The following is a 14,820-nucleotide window of genomic DNA, read 5'->3' as shown; positions in this document are numbered from 1 at the left end:
TGTGGGTCTCAATCCCAGGACCGCAGATTAATGACCCGAGCCAAAGCCAGACGCTTAACTACTGAGCCACCCAGGTGCCCCTGTTTTTTTTATCTATAATTGAGATACGTGTGTTTAATTCTCTAAGTATAATGGTAGATTTGTCCATTTCTTCCAGCAAATGTATGTTTTTGCTTCAGATATTTTAAAGCTATGTTGTTTGGAATGTGTAAGTTTAGAATTGTTCTTTCTAGATGGAGTAACTGGGAGGTGGATATTAAGGAGAGCACATGATGTAGTGAGCACTGCGTATTACACAAGTCTGATCAATCACTGACCTCTACTGCTGAAACCAATAATACATTATATGTTAATTAATCAAATTTAAATTTAAAAAATTGTCCTTTCGGATACACTGAATTTATGATCTTTTGTTAAAAGATTGATTTATTTATTTTAGAGAGAGAGTGAGCATACAGGGAGGGGCAGAGGGAGAGGCAGAAACTTCAGCAGACTCCTTGCTGTTCTTGGATCCTGATGTGGGGCTTGATTTCTCAACCTGGAGATCATGACCTGAGTGGAAAATAAGTCAGAGGCTTAACCAACTGGACCTCCCAGGGGCCCCTGAATTTATGATCATCTTTTCTGTTTTTTTTTTGTCATAAAACTTATTTTTAGGATTTTAATGTAGTATGGCAGCTCTTATTTTTTTAAAGATTATTTATTTATTTTAGAGAGAGTGCAAGTGCGAGGGTGGGGGTGGAGGAGGGGCAGAAGGAGAGGGAGAGAGAAAATCCCAAGAATTTTCCCAATGCGGCACTTGATCCTAGGACCCTGAGATCATGACCTGAGCCGAAATCAAAAGTTGGACGCTCAACCAGGTGCCCCACTACGGCAACTTTTAGATTGTGTTTGCTAACTGTATCCTTTTCACCTTTCTAAGTTCAACCTGTTTGGATCTTTGTTTTAGTTATGTCTTTTCTGAACAGAATATAATAAATTGGTTTTTTTTCTATCCACTATGACAATTTCTCCCCTTTGTTAAAATTTAAATTCAAGTTAGTTAACATATAATGTATTATTAATTTCAGGGTAGAATTTAGTGATTCATCAGTTGTATATAACACCCAGTGCTCATTACATCAAATTACCCCCTTATGTCCATCACCCAATTACCTTATCTCCCCACTCTCCTCCCCTCTAGCAACTCTGTTTGTTTTCTATAGTTAAGAGTTTCTTATGGTTTGTCTCCATCTCCTTTTTTATCTTATTTTATTTTTCCTTCCCTTCCCCTATGTTCATCAGTTTTGTTTCTTTAATTCCACATAAGAATGAAATCATATGGTATTTTTCTTTGCCCAACTGACTTACTTCCATTAGCATAATACACTCTAGTTCCAGACACATCGTTACAAATGTTAAGATTTCATTCCTTGTGATGGCTGCATAATAGTCCATTGTGTATGTGTGTGTGTATATATACATATATACACACACACTACATTTTATTTATCCATTCATCTGTTGATGGACATCTGAGCTCTTTCCATCATTTGGCTATTGTGAACATTGCTGCTATAAATATTGAAGTGCATATGCCCCTTGGAATCATTATGTTTGTATCCTTTGGAGAAATACCTAGTAGTGCAATTGCTGGGTCATAGGGCAGTTCTATTTTTAACTTTTTGAGGAACCTCCATACTGTTTTCCAGAGTGGCTGCACCAGTTTGCATTCCAACCAACAGTGCAAGAGGGTTCCCCTTTCTCCACATCTTCACCAAAATCTGTTGTTTCCTAAGTTGTTGGCTTTAGCCATTCTTACCAGATCCACTGTGACAATCTCTTTTAATGGACAAGTTGAATTCATTTAGAATTATTATAATTATTGATATATTCAAATGTTTATGCCAGTTTACTTCTCACATAAATTTGTTTAACTTAACCTCCCTGTTTTTTGCCTTATTTTTCTTTTGCAATGATTTTTTTATTTTTTATTTTTTGTTAAGATTTTATTTATTGACAGATGGAGATCACAAGTAGGCAGAGAAGCAGGTAGAGAGAGAGGACGAAACAGGCTCCCTGCTGAGCAGAGAGCCCGATGCAGGTGTTGATCCCAGGACCCTGGGATCATGACCTGAGCCGAAGGCAGAGGCTTTAACCTACTGAGCCACCCAGGTGCCCCGCAATGATTTTTTTAAAAAATTCCAGATTTTTCTTCTGCTGGTTTTTAAGTTATACATTCTTATTATTTTAGTAGTTTCCTGGGATGTATTAATATGCATACTTAGAGTATAAAGTTAGTCAATATTTTAACCCAGTCCCACAATTAAACCATGGACCTAGGACACTTTTGTAATCTGATTGCCCCTCTCAATAAAATAGTATTGCTGCCTAGTCTTACTTTTTTTGACCACAGGAATTAGAAATTATTAATAATAGTATTTGTTTAGGGGTTCCTGGGTGGCTCAGTGGGTTGAGCCTCTGCCTTCGGCTCGGGTCATGATCTCAGGGTCCTGGGATCAAGCTGTGCACTGGGCTCTTTGCTCAGCGGGGAGCCTGCTTCCCCCTCCCCCTCTGCCTGCATCTCTGCCTACTTGTGATTTCTCTTTCTGTCAAATAAATAAATAAAATCTTTAAAAAATAATAGTACTTGTCTAAATATACTTGCATATTTACCAATTTCTTTGTTTACCATTATTACTTGCACCTGAGAATTTTTTGAAATTATTTTTTTCCTTTTTCCTGAGGTATATTCCTTAGTAATTTCTGTTTTTTTTTTAATTTTTTTTATTATTTTTTTTCTTTTTTTTTTTTTAATTTTATTTGAGACAGAGTCAGAGAGCATGAGCAAGGGTGGTGGTGGGGAGGGCAGAGGGAGAAGGAGAAGCAGACTCCCCACTGAGCAGAGAGGCTGATTCTGTGTTTTTGTTTTTGTTTTAAAGATTTTATTCATTTATTTGACAGAGAGAGAGACCACAAGTAGGCAGGCAGAAAGAGAGAGGGAAGCAGACTGTCCGCTGAGCAGAGAGCCCAATGCGGGGCTCAATCCCAGAACCCTGAGATCATGACCTGAGCCGAAGGCAGAGGCTCAACCCACTAAGCCACCCAGGTGACCCCTGATTCTGGTCTTAATCCCAGGACCCTGGGATCAACCTGAGCCGAAGGCAGATGCTTAACTGACTGAGCCATCCAGGTGCCCCTTAGTAATTTCTTTAGTGAAGACGTCTCAGTGATGAACTCTTTGATTTTTCTAAAAAAATTTTGTCTTTGCATTATTAAAAAAATAGATTCTCTGGCTACAGAAATTTGATAACAATTTTCTCTTGGTGCTTAAAAATAGTATTCCATTTGTTCTCTGTCCATTGTTGTCATCGAGAAATCTGCTATCAATGTTTCATTCCTTTGTACCTGAACTTTTTCATTCTGGTCTTTTTTCTTTTTTCTTTTTTTTAAAATTCTGTATGACACTATAGCTCGGATGTAGGTTTCTGTTTTTTATTTTTTCTTTTTAGAGAGAGAGAGTGAGAGTGAGGGGGGTAGGGGCAGACGGAGAGGGAGAGAATCTCAACCAGGCTCCACACTTAGCACAGAGCCCCATGTGGGGCCTGACCCTACAACCCTGAGATCATGACCTGAGCCAAAACCAAGAGTCAGATGCTTAACCAACTGAGCCACCCATGTGCTCCAGATATAGGTGTATTTTTATCATACTTCTTTATATATATATATATATATATATATATATATATATATATATATTTGTATTTATTAATTTATAGTTTTAACAGTTCCAATAAATTATCAGCCATTATCTCTTCTATCATATTGGCTCTTCTTCATTCTCTGACTTTTCCCCTTTTGAGACTTTGGTTAGATTATGTTAGACATTTTCATTCTATACTTCATTTCTCATTTTTTTATCATTATGAGACATCTCCTTGTGTCTATTATATTTTGTTGCCTTTGCTTTGTGTCAAATCCAAAAAAAATAAAAGAATTGCCAAGACCAATGTCAAGGAGCTTACTACCTATGTTTTCTTCAAGGAGTTTTATCACTTCAGGTTTTACTTTCAAGTCTTAAATCCATTTTGAATTGACTTTTGTGTATGTAAAGTATGTGTATATTATAGGGTCTAAGTGTTTTGTAGTGGGAGGTCCCAATTTTTACTTACTAAAATAGGTCTTAGGAATCATTTGGCATCGTGTTGTTTCTGTAGCTAACTTAGATCTTAATCATTAGCCTGCCGAACTGTTCTTTCTTCAGAGACACAGATACCATAAAATATTTTTCTGACATCCTTGTCAACTGTTGTAGCTTGCTGAATCAAAGCAGCTGAATTTAATAGAAATTCAATGTTCTTTTCTTCAAGAATTAACTCCTCTTTCTGGGCTTGAGATAGTGGAAAAGGAACACCTGGCCTCATTTGAAACCTGAGGATGTATTTTTCACCCATAAAAATCCCAGATTTCAACAAAAGACTGGTTCTCCTGAATAATAAGCTTGATAGGGAAATAGGCATAAACAATCTGATTTTGTAATGGAAGCTCAGTGTGATCACCTAGGATCATGTTCTGTTAATGAAAATCATGGGAATAGTGGCCAGTTCCTGTTTCCTCAGAATTTGTCAGAGTCTCTTCCTTTTCTTTCCAAGGAGATTGAGTTCTCCATTGATGTGATTGAAGTCCCTTTGCAGGGTTCTTCTGGGGCCGTGCACCATAACTGTGTGTTTTTTCAGAGTAATGTTGACACTTTCTCGAATATTGACAGTCTGAAGAGTCTTCAGTCTTGTAATAGATGTGGGAAAGAATTATAAAGTTTATCTTGTAAGGCATTTTTAATCAACCCTTTCTAGCATTTATACAACTCTTTCTCTAATCTGGGAAATTAAAAACATTTTTTATAAAAATCTGTACATAATTTCAACCTTACAAAAAGTTGGAATAAGAATAATACAAAGAAGGGGCACCTGGGTGGCTCAGTGGGTTAAGGCCTCTGCCTTTGGCTCAGGTCATGATCCCAGGGTCCTGGGATTGAGCCCCATATTGGGCTTTCTGCTCAGCAGGGAGCCTGCTTCCCTTCCTCTCTCTCTCTCTGCCTGCCTCTCTGCCTACTTGTGATCTCTGTCTGTCAAATAAGTAAAATCTTTAAAAAAAAGAATAATACAAAGAACATCCATATAGCATCATTTAATGAGTGTCACCTACTGATAACATTTTACTCCATTTACTTGATCATGAGTGCTCTCTTTCTGGGCATACAGGTATATATTACACATGTAATACTAGTTTTTAGAAAAGAACTGATTGTGCTATTTTGGAAAATTATTTACCCCTCCAACTCCTTTCTGGAAATTATTTTTTTATAAAGATTTTATTTATTTATTTGACAGAGAGAGATCACAAGTAGGCAGAGAGGCAGGCAGAGAAAGAGGGGGAAGCAGGCTCCCTGCTGAGCAGAGAGCCCGATGCGGGGCTCGATCCCAGGACTCTGGGATCACGACCTGAGCTGAAGGCAAATCTCAACCCACTGAGCCACCCAGGCGCCCCGGAATTCATTTTTATTTTTATTTTTTTAGATTTTATTTATTTGTCAGAGAGAGAGAGCATAAGCAGGCAAAGTGGCAGGCAGAGGCAGAGAGAGAAGCAGGCTCTCCACTGAGCAAGGAGCCCAATGCAGGACTCAATCCCAGAATTCTGGGATTATGACCTGAGCTGAAGGCATTGGCTTAACTAACTGAGCCACCCAGGCATCCCTGGAATTTATTTTATAGAGTCCCTTATAACCACCATTCCACTTTCTGTCTCTATGATTATGACTACTCTGACGACCTCACATACATAGAATCATACAGTATTTGTTTTGCAGTGACTGGCTTATTTCACTTAGCACAATGTCTTCAAGTTTCATCTATGTTGTAGCATGTGTCAGAATTTCGTCCCTCTAAGGCTAATAATATTTCATTGTATATATATACCACATTTTGCTTATCTCTTCATCTATTGATGGACACTTTTGTTCCTTCCATGTTTTAGCTATAAACATTAGTGTAAAGGCATCTCTTCAAGACCCAGCATTTAGTTCTTTTGTGTGTATACCCAGAAAACAGGCTCTTAACCAACTGAACCATCTAGGTGCCCCAAATCAGCTGAGTCTTAATTGTGGCCTAACACACAGTCTGTCTTGGAGAACATGTACTTGAGCAAAATGTGTATTTTATTGTTGGGTAAAGTGTTCTGTATATGCCTATTAAATATAGTTATGACTTACTGTGTTGTTCAAATCCTCTACTTCTCTTCTGTATGGTTGTTCTATCCATTATGGAGAGTAGGATATTGAAGTTCCCATCTGTTATTGTAGAACCATTTCTCCCTTTAATTTTGTCAATTTTTGCTTCATAAATATTTTTATGTTGTCATTATGTGCAAAAATCTTTACCATTATATCTTCTTGCTGTATTTGACATTTCCATTAATATATGTGCTTGTCTCTTGTAACTTTTTTTTTTTTTAAGATTTTATTTGTTTGACAGAGAGAGATCACAAGTAGGCAGAGAGGCAGGCAGAGAGAGAGAGAGGAGGAAGCAGGCTCCCCGCTGAGCAGAGAGCCCGATGCAGGGCTCGATCCCAGGACCCTGAGATCATGACCTGAGCCAAAGGCAGAGGCTTTAACCCACTGAGCCACCCAGGCGCCCCTCTTGTAACTTTTTTAATTAAAAATTTTTGTTTATTTGTTTGTTTACTTATTTATTTATTTATTCATTTTTTTAAAGTAAACTCTACACCTAATGTTGGGCTTGAACTCATGACCCCGTAGATCAAGAGTCATATGCTCCACTGACTGAACTAGCCAGGTGCCCCTCTTGTAAACTTTTTCATTTAAACTCTATTCTGTCTGATATTGTATAGCCACCACTGTTCTGTTTTTGTTATTTGCATAGAATATATTTTTCCATTTTTCCACTTTCAACCTGTTTCTTTGAATCTAAAATACTTTTATTTTAGACAGCATATTGTTGCATATTTATAAAAAAGGCCATTCTGCCAGAGCACCTGCGTGGCTCAGTCAATTAAGCATTCAACTCTTGATTTTGGCTTGGGTCATGGTCTCAGAGTTATGGGATTGAACCCCACATTGGGCTCTGTGCTCAGTGTGGAGTCTTGTCTGTCTCTATTGGCTCCTCCCCTGCTCTCTCTCTCTCAAATAAATAAATAAAATCATAAAGGAAAAGAAATGCCATTCTGGGGCACCTCAGTTCTGCAGTTGGTTAAGCATCTAACTCTTGGTTTCAGCTCAGGTTGTGATCTCAGGGGCATGAGATTGAGCTCCATGTTGGCTCCATGTTCAGAACAGAATCTACTTGAGATTATCCCTCTCTTCCCCTCTCACTCCTGCCTGTGCTCTCTCTCTCTCTCTCAAAAATAAATAAATAAATAAATAAATCTTTTTAAAAAAAGGTATTAAAAAGAAAAAGCCATCCTGCCAATCTCTGTCTTTTTGTTGGAGAGTTTAAACCATTTATATTTAATCTAAAAAACCACTTCTAGCTTGTTCACTTCCCTTACCATCTTCCTAGAAAATCTGGTCTGTGTAAACAGGGAGTAGAATCAAGAGTCAACATTATTTCCTAGAAATAATGTAAGAATGGATGAGATCATGTAAATAAAAAACCTTACTTTTTCTTTTTCTCCTTTTTAATGTTCCTAGTAGATGTAAGCACTCAACAAAATGGTACTTAAGGGATGCCTGGGTGGCTCAGTCAGATAAGCTGCTGAATCTTGAATTCAGTTCAGGTCATGATCTTGGGGTTATGAGATCAAGGCACACATTGGGATCCATGCTCAGTGGGGAGTCTGCTTGAGATTCTCTCTTTCCCTCTCCTGTCCCTCCCCCAAACATGGCATTCTTACATGATCTGTCTCTGAAACAAGTAATTAAATCTTAAATAAATAAATAAATAAATAAATAAATAAAACAGTACTTAATACTTATAATTATAAGTTAGAATTGCAAATGTTCTAATTCCTCTGCCCCATTTTTGATTAATGGAACTCATTTGGCAAAAATCAAAATCATCTCAAATCCAACTCTCCATCTAATCCATATATATTGACTGCTGTCTTTAGATTCTGTTTATTAATCTCTAGGGACCCTTCTCTGCTGCCTAGCAACCACACACTTTTTCTTTAATCTATTAAAATCTATGTCATGTCATATCCTCTTTCTTCAAATGTCTAATGCTTTCTCTTTCATCTTCATTTTCAGCAGATAACCTTGCTTCCTATTTCACTGAGAAAACAGAAGCACTCAGAAAATAAGTTCCACAAGCTTCTAAAGTCATACCTCCTGACCTACCTACATCTGTACCTGTATATTTCTTTTCTTCTATTACAACGGATGAAATGTCCATATTTCTAGCAAAGGTCAACTCCTCCATTTGTGAACTAGATCCCCTCTCCTCTCAAACACATGACTCCAGAATCTTTTCTACACATTATCTAACACTTTCAAAGTCAGTATATATTTGACCTATTTGCTTAGTTATGGTTTATCAGCTCTCACTAGAATGCAAGCTCCATGTGAGGTCAAATTTTATTCTGTTCAAGGATGTATTCCCAATAGCTATCTGGCACATGTTAGGTATACTCAGTAAATATTTTTGTGCTTCTATTTGATAATATTGTGTAGTATTTTAAAAGTTTATACTTCCAGAATAGAATGAAAAAGAAAGAAAATGCATACCAGTTAGAAATGAATAAATTGTCTGTTTTGGGGACAAGGTCTATGTAGAAAATCTCAGAGATTTTTACCAAGAAAACTTCCTAGAACAAAGTGAATTTGGCAGATTTGCAGGATATAAAATAAATACACAAAACATAATATTTCTTTATATGAACAATGAAAATGTGGAAACCAAAATGAAAAACAGTACCATCTACAATTTCTCAAACAAAATGGATTTTTCTCTCTCTCCCTCTCCCTTCCTCCCTTTGTTCCTCTCCTTCTCTTTCTTTCTCTTTCATTTTCTTTCCTTCCTTCCCCCACCCCTCGCCTAATTGCTCTGTCTAGGACTCCTAGTACAATCTTGAGTAGGAGTGATGAAAGTGGGCATTCTTACCTTGTTTCTGAACTTAAGGGGAAAGCTCTTAAGCTTTCCATTGAGTTTACTGTTAGCTCTGTATGTGTGTGGGTTTTTTTTTTGTTTTTTTTAAATAAATGCTTTCTGTCATGTTAAGGAAGTTCCCTTCTATTTCTAGTTTGCTGAATGTCTGTGTCTAACCGATTGTTTTTTTTTTTTTTTTTTTTTTAAGATTTTATTTATTTATTTGACAGAGAGAGATCACAAGCAGGCAGAGAGGCAGGCAGAGAGAGAGGAGGAAGCAGGCTCCCTGCTGAGCAGCGAGCCCGATGCGGGGCTCTATCCCAGGACACTGAGATCATGACCTGAGCCGAAGGCAGCGGCTTAACCCACTGAGCCACCCAGGCACCCCTAACCGATTGTTTTTGACAAAGATGTAAAATAAGTTCAGTGGAGGAAGGATAGCCTTTCAAAAAATGATGCTGGTGGGACACCTGGGTGGCTCAGTTGGTTAAGCAGCTGCCTTCCGCTCAGGTCATGACCCCAGCGTCCTGGGATCAAGTCCCACATCCGGCTCCGTGCTCGGCAGGGAGCCTGCTTCTCCCTCTGCCTCTGCTGCCACTCGGCCTGCCTGTGCTCACTCTCTCTCTCTCTCTCTCTCTCTCTGGCAAATAAATAAATAAAATCTTTAAAAAAAATTTTAAAAAAATGATGCTGGAGCAATTGGATATCCATAAGGGGAAAAAAGAATTCTGACCTAAATACAAATGTTAATTCAAAATATTTCACAAGCTTAAATGTAAAATGTAAAAGTATAAAACCCTTATAAACAAAAACCTGGGGGCACCAAGTGGCTCAGTTGGTTAAGTGGCTGTCTTTGGCTCATGACCCAGGGTCCTGGAATTGAGCCCCACATTGGGCTCCCTGCTCAGTGGGGAGCTTGCTTCTCCCTTCTCCCTCTGCTTGTGCTCACTTGCTCTCTCTCTCTCTGTCAAATGAATAAATAAAAAATCTTTTAAAAAAAATAGAAAATCTCTGGGATCTACAGTCTGGTAAAGAAAACTTAGTTGTGACACCAAAAGCACAATCCATAAATGGAAAAATAAAGGACTAATATTTACATATATAAAGATTTCTCAAAGCTCAACAATAAAAACAATCAAATTTGAAAACAGGCAAAAGAATGAAGAGATGGGGCACCTGGGTGGCTCAGTGGGTTAAGCCTCTGCCTTTGGCTCAGGTCAAGATCCCAGGGTTCTGGGATGGAGCCCCGCATCAGGCTCCTATCAGGCTCAGCGGGAAGCCTCCTTCTCCCTCTCCCACTCCCTCTGCTTGTGTTCCCTCTCCGGCTGTATCTTTCTCTGTCAAATAAATAAACTCTAAAAAAAAAAAAAAAAAAAAAAGAATGAAGAGATGTTTCATCTTGGAAAATATATAGATGACAAATAGCCACATGCAAATGTTTTCAACATCATTACCCTCAGGGATATGCAAATTAAAATGAGATAGAACTACACATCTGTAAGAATGGCTAAAAACAAAGTTCTGACAACACCAAATGCTGCTGAGGATGCAGAGAAACTGGATTATTTATACATTGCTGGTGGGACTATGAAATGGTATAGTTACTTTGGAAAAGTTTGGCAGTTTCTCTCTTTCTTTCTTTCTAAAAATATTTATTTGACCGAGAGAGAGAGCATGAGAGAGATCACAAGTAGAGGGAGGGGTAGAGGGAGAAACAAACTCCCTGCTGAGCAGGAATCCTGATGGCGGGACTCTATCCCAGAACCTGAGATCATGACCTGAGCTGAAATGCTTAACCGACTGAGCCACCCAGGTGCCCCAAGCTTGGCAGTTTCTTATAAAACTAATTGTGTAATTACCATACAACACAGCAGCTGTATTCTTGGGCATTTAGACTAGAAAAATGAAAACTTATTCCCTGCCTCCAGGTTCTGAGAAGATGGCAAAGGTCTTAGAGCTTTGGGAAGAAATGCGAGATGAAATGAGAAAATGGAGAGAAGAAAACTCATGAAACAGTGAGCAAATTGTGGAAGTTTAGAAGAATTAATTAATGAATATGGATCTAAGCTTGGAGATGATATTCGGGTCATATATGAGCAAGTGATGATTGCAGCCCTAGACTATAGTTGAGATGACTTGGCATCGTTTTGTCTTCAGGACTTGAGAAGACAGTTCCCTGGCAGTCACGGAGTCAAGAGACTAACTGGCATAAGATTTGAAGCCATGGAAAGATATGATGATGCTATACAACTACATGGTAAAATTTTACAAGAAGATCCAGCTAACACTGCTGCAAGAACTCCTGATTGTCATTTGAAAAGCCCAGGGGAAAAATGTCGAGGCCATTTGGGAACTGAATGAGTATCTGGAACAAAGTGCTGGGGACCAAGAAGCCTGGCATGAACTTGCAGAACTTTCTATCAATGAACATGACTATGCTAAGGCAACCTTTTGTTTAGAGGAGCTAATGATGGCTAATCCACACAGTCACTTACATTGTCAGCAGTATGCTGAAGTTAAATATACCCGAGGTGGACCTGAAAACCTCAAACTTTCAAGAAAGTATTTTGCAGAGGCACTGAAACTGAGCAACAGAAATATGAGAGCTTTGTTTGGGCTTTTCATGTCAGCAATTCATATTGCTTCTATAAGTGCTAGTGCAAAAACAAGTGCAAAAGCAAGTGCAAAAACAAAAAAGGACAACATGAAATACGCTAGTTGGGCAGCTGGTCAAATAAACAGAGCTTATCAGTTTGCAGGTCGAAGTAAGAAGGAAACCAAATACTCTCTTAAAGCAGTCAAAGACATGTTGGAAACACTGCAGATCACCCAGTCTTAAGGTTTCAAGCTCTTTCACATTACATTTGCCAACTGCACAATTAAATTTATTGGCCTGTGAATTATTTACTAAATGCCTAGTGCTACTTATAGACTAATTTTTTGTTAAGAGGACAACTGTAAAGAATGTTTATATAAACCTAAAAATGCCTTTTATTGCTGAGCAGGAAGATGGAGAAAGTCCATGGAAGAGAGATTTAACAAGATTCATATTGATTGTACATCATTATCTTCATATAACTTCTTTTAAACTGCAACCTGATACAGAAATCCCATAAAAAATCATGTGATTTATTAAACTTGCAAAAAAATGAAAACTTATGCTCACACAAAAACATGTATACAGATGTCCTCAGTGGCTTTATTTCTAATAATCCAAAACAGGAAAAAATCCAAATGTCCTTCAATGCATGGATTGTTAAACTGTGTTACATTAATAATGCTACTCGGGTAAATAGGAACAAACTGTTGATACACAAAGCAACTTGGACAGATTTTAAGGATATTATGCCAAATGAAAAAAGTCAACCGAAAAGGCTACCTACTGTATGATTACAATCATTCCTGAAATGACAAAATTATGGAGATGGTAAATAGATTAGTAGTTGTTAATGGTTAGGAAGAGGAGAAGGGGAGTGGAAGGTGGATGTATTTATAAAAGAATGTCATACGAGATTGTTGTATTGATGGAACTGTTTTGTATCTTGATTATAGTGGTGACTATAAGAGTCTATACATGATAACACTGCATACACACAAGTGCGTGTAAAGCTGGTACACCTAGATAAGAGATTGTATCTATGTTTGATTTCCCATTGTGATACTGTATCATAGTTATGCAAGATGTTACCATAGGGGAAAACTGGGTGAATGATATGTGTGATCTCTATTATTTCCTACAACTTGATATGAATCTACAATTACCTAAATATAGTCTAATTTTAAAATATTACATAAGGTTAATAGTTGGTAGGTTTCTGATATTTTTTGGGAACAGTGCTTCTAATATTCTAATTATTGGCTGGGTCTATATGTATATATTAATACTAATATTACTTATATTTTGATAAGAAATAGCTTTTTGTTCTAATTTTACCTATGTCTTAAAATCAGGTACAAGGGGCACCTGGGTGGCTCAGTCAGTTAAACGTCTGACTCTTGACGTCAGCTCAGGTCTTGATCTCAGGGTTTTGAGTTCAAGCCCACGTTGGGCTCCATGTTGGTGTGAAGCCTACTTAAAAAAATAAAATAAAATTAAAATAAAATCAAATCAGGTACAAATGTTATATTTATTGATATTACTTTCTTAACTTGATATATTTTATAGTTTTTATATATTGAAACACCTTTACATTCCTGGCATAAACACCCATGGGTAATAGTTCATCATTTAAAATATTTTTAATTATTGGGGCGCCTGGGTGGCTCAGTGGTTTAAGCCTCTGCCTTCGGCTTAGGTCATGATCTGAGAGTCCTGGATCGAGCTCCGCATCGGGCTCTCTGCTCAGCGGGGAGTCTGCTTCCCCCCTCTCTCTGCCTGCCTCTCTGCCTACTTGTGGTCTCTCTCTCTGTGTCAAATAAATAAATAAAATCTTTAAAAAATAATAAAATATTTTTAATTATAGAAAACTTCACATACAAAAGTGAGTAACAATACAATGAGTCCCTATGTACATGTCACCTAGATTCAACAACTATGAAATCATGGCCAATTTTGTTTCATCTCAGTTCTCATATACTTCTCCTCCTCCACCAAAGTATTTTGAAGTCCCAGATTTCATATAATTTCATCTACTAAGAGGCAGTGACTTTTTAAAACACACATAAGCACAATGTCACTATTATACCCTCATAAATAACAATTCTTTGATATCATCAAATATCCAGTGTTCACATTTGTTTAAAGTGGGATTCAAACAAGTTTCACATACTACAATCTGTTGACATGACTCCGACTTCTCTTTTAAGCTACAGAATCTTTTGTTGTATCTTACTTTTTCCTTGTAAGTTTTTGTTAAACTGTTGTTTATTCTGTACAGTCTTCCAGGATTTGGGTTTTGCTGGTTACATCCTAATGATGTTAAATATGTTTCTCTGACCCGTGTCTTTCAGAAAACAAGCAGTTAGATCTAGGTTTTTAAAAAAAAATTTTTTTAAAGAAGTTTCATTAAAAAAAAAAAAAAAGATTTTATTTATTTATTTGACAGAGAGAGACAGTGAGAGAGGGAACAAAAGCAGGGGGAATGGGAGAGGGAGAAGCAGGCCTCCCGCCAAGCAGAGAGCCCAATGCAGGGCTCAATCCCAGGACCCTGGGATCATGACCTGAGCCAAAGGTGGATGCTTAACAACTTAGTCATCCAGGTGCCCCTTAACTTTTTTTTTTTTTTTAAAGGCAGAAAATTCATTTGATCTGAAGAGAAACCAGAGTATTAGATCTAGGGTCTTGATGAAATTAAAGATTGAATTATTTTGGCAAGATTACTTCATGGATGGTTCTATATCGACTGGGAGACTGAAACCACATGAGTTATTTGAATTCTAGAGCTAAGAAGGCACAGTGAGAGCACTAAGGTGCTATAGAAGCAGCAATTCCAGAGCTTCTACCACCTCTAGCACTAGGAGTGGGTGGGTGGGTGGGGGGGCAGGAAGAGGAGAGGTTGGAATTCTTAATCCTTAAAAGCCTGGAAGAATCCTGTGGAATTAAAATTCAGACCTCCGAGGGGATGCACTGCTCAGCTGGTGCTACGCTTCCCATCGGGAAGTGTAAAACGCCTGGCTTCCTGTAGTGACAGTAGCAGCCACGGATGGTCACTGCCTAGATCTATTAATTCAAAAGAGTGGGATTCTAATTTTATTATTCCTTCTTGATACTTGATAAAACTATCACCCTTCATGTTAATGC

General features: G+C 37.8%; 1 pseudogene; it reads left to right on the top strand.

Annotated features, from left to right (window-relative positions):
* Positions 1-12,922, top strand: part of LOC111143655 — a 35,488-nt pseudogene extending 22,566 nt beyond the window's left edge.
* Positions 12,923-14,820: the final 1,898 nt, after the last annotated feature.

This window comes from Enhydra lutris, unplaced genomic scaffold, assembly GCF_002288905.1.
Source record: "Enhydra lutris kenyoni isolate GAN:26980312 unplaced genomic scaffold, ASM228890v2 scaffoldscaffold9, whole genome shotgun sequence".
In the NCBI taxonomy this organism is placed as follows: Eukaryota; Metazoa; Chordata; class Mammalia; order Carnivora; family Mustelidae; genus Enhydra; species Enhydra lutris.
Note: the sequence above shows the minus strand (reverse complement) of the source record. Positions and strands in the feature narration are given on the sequence as shown.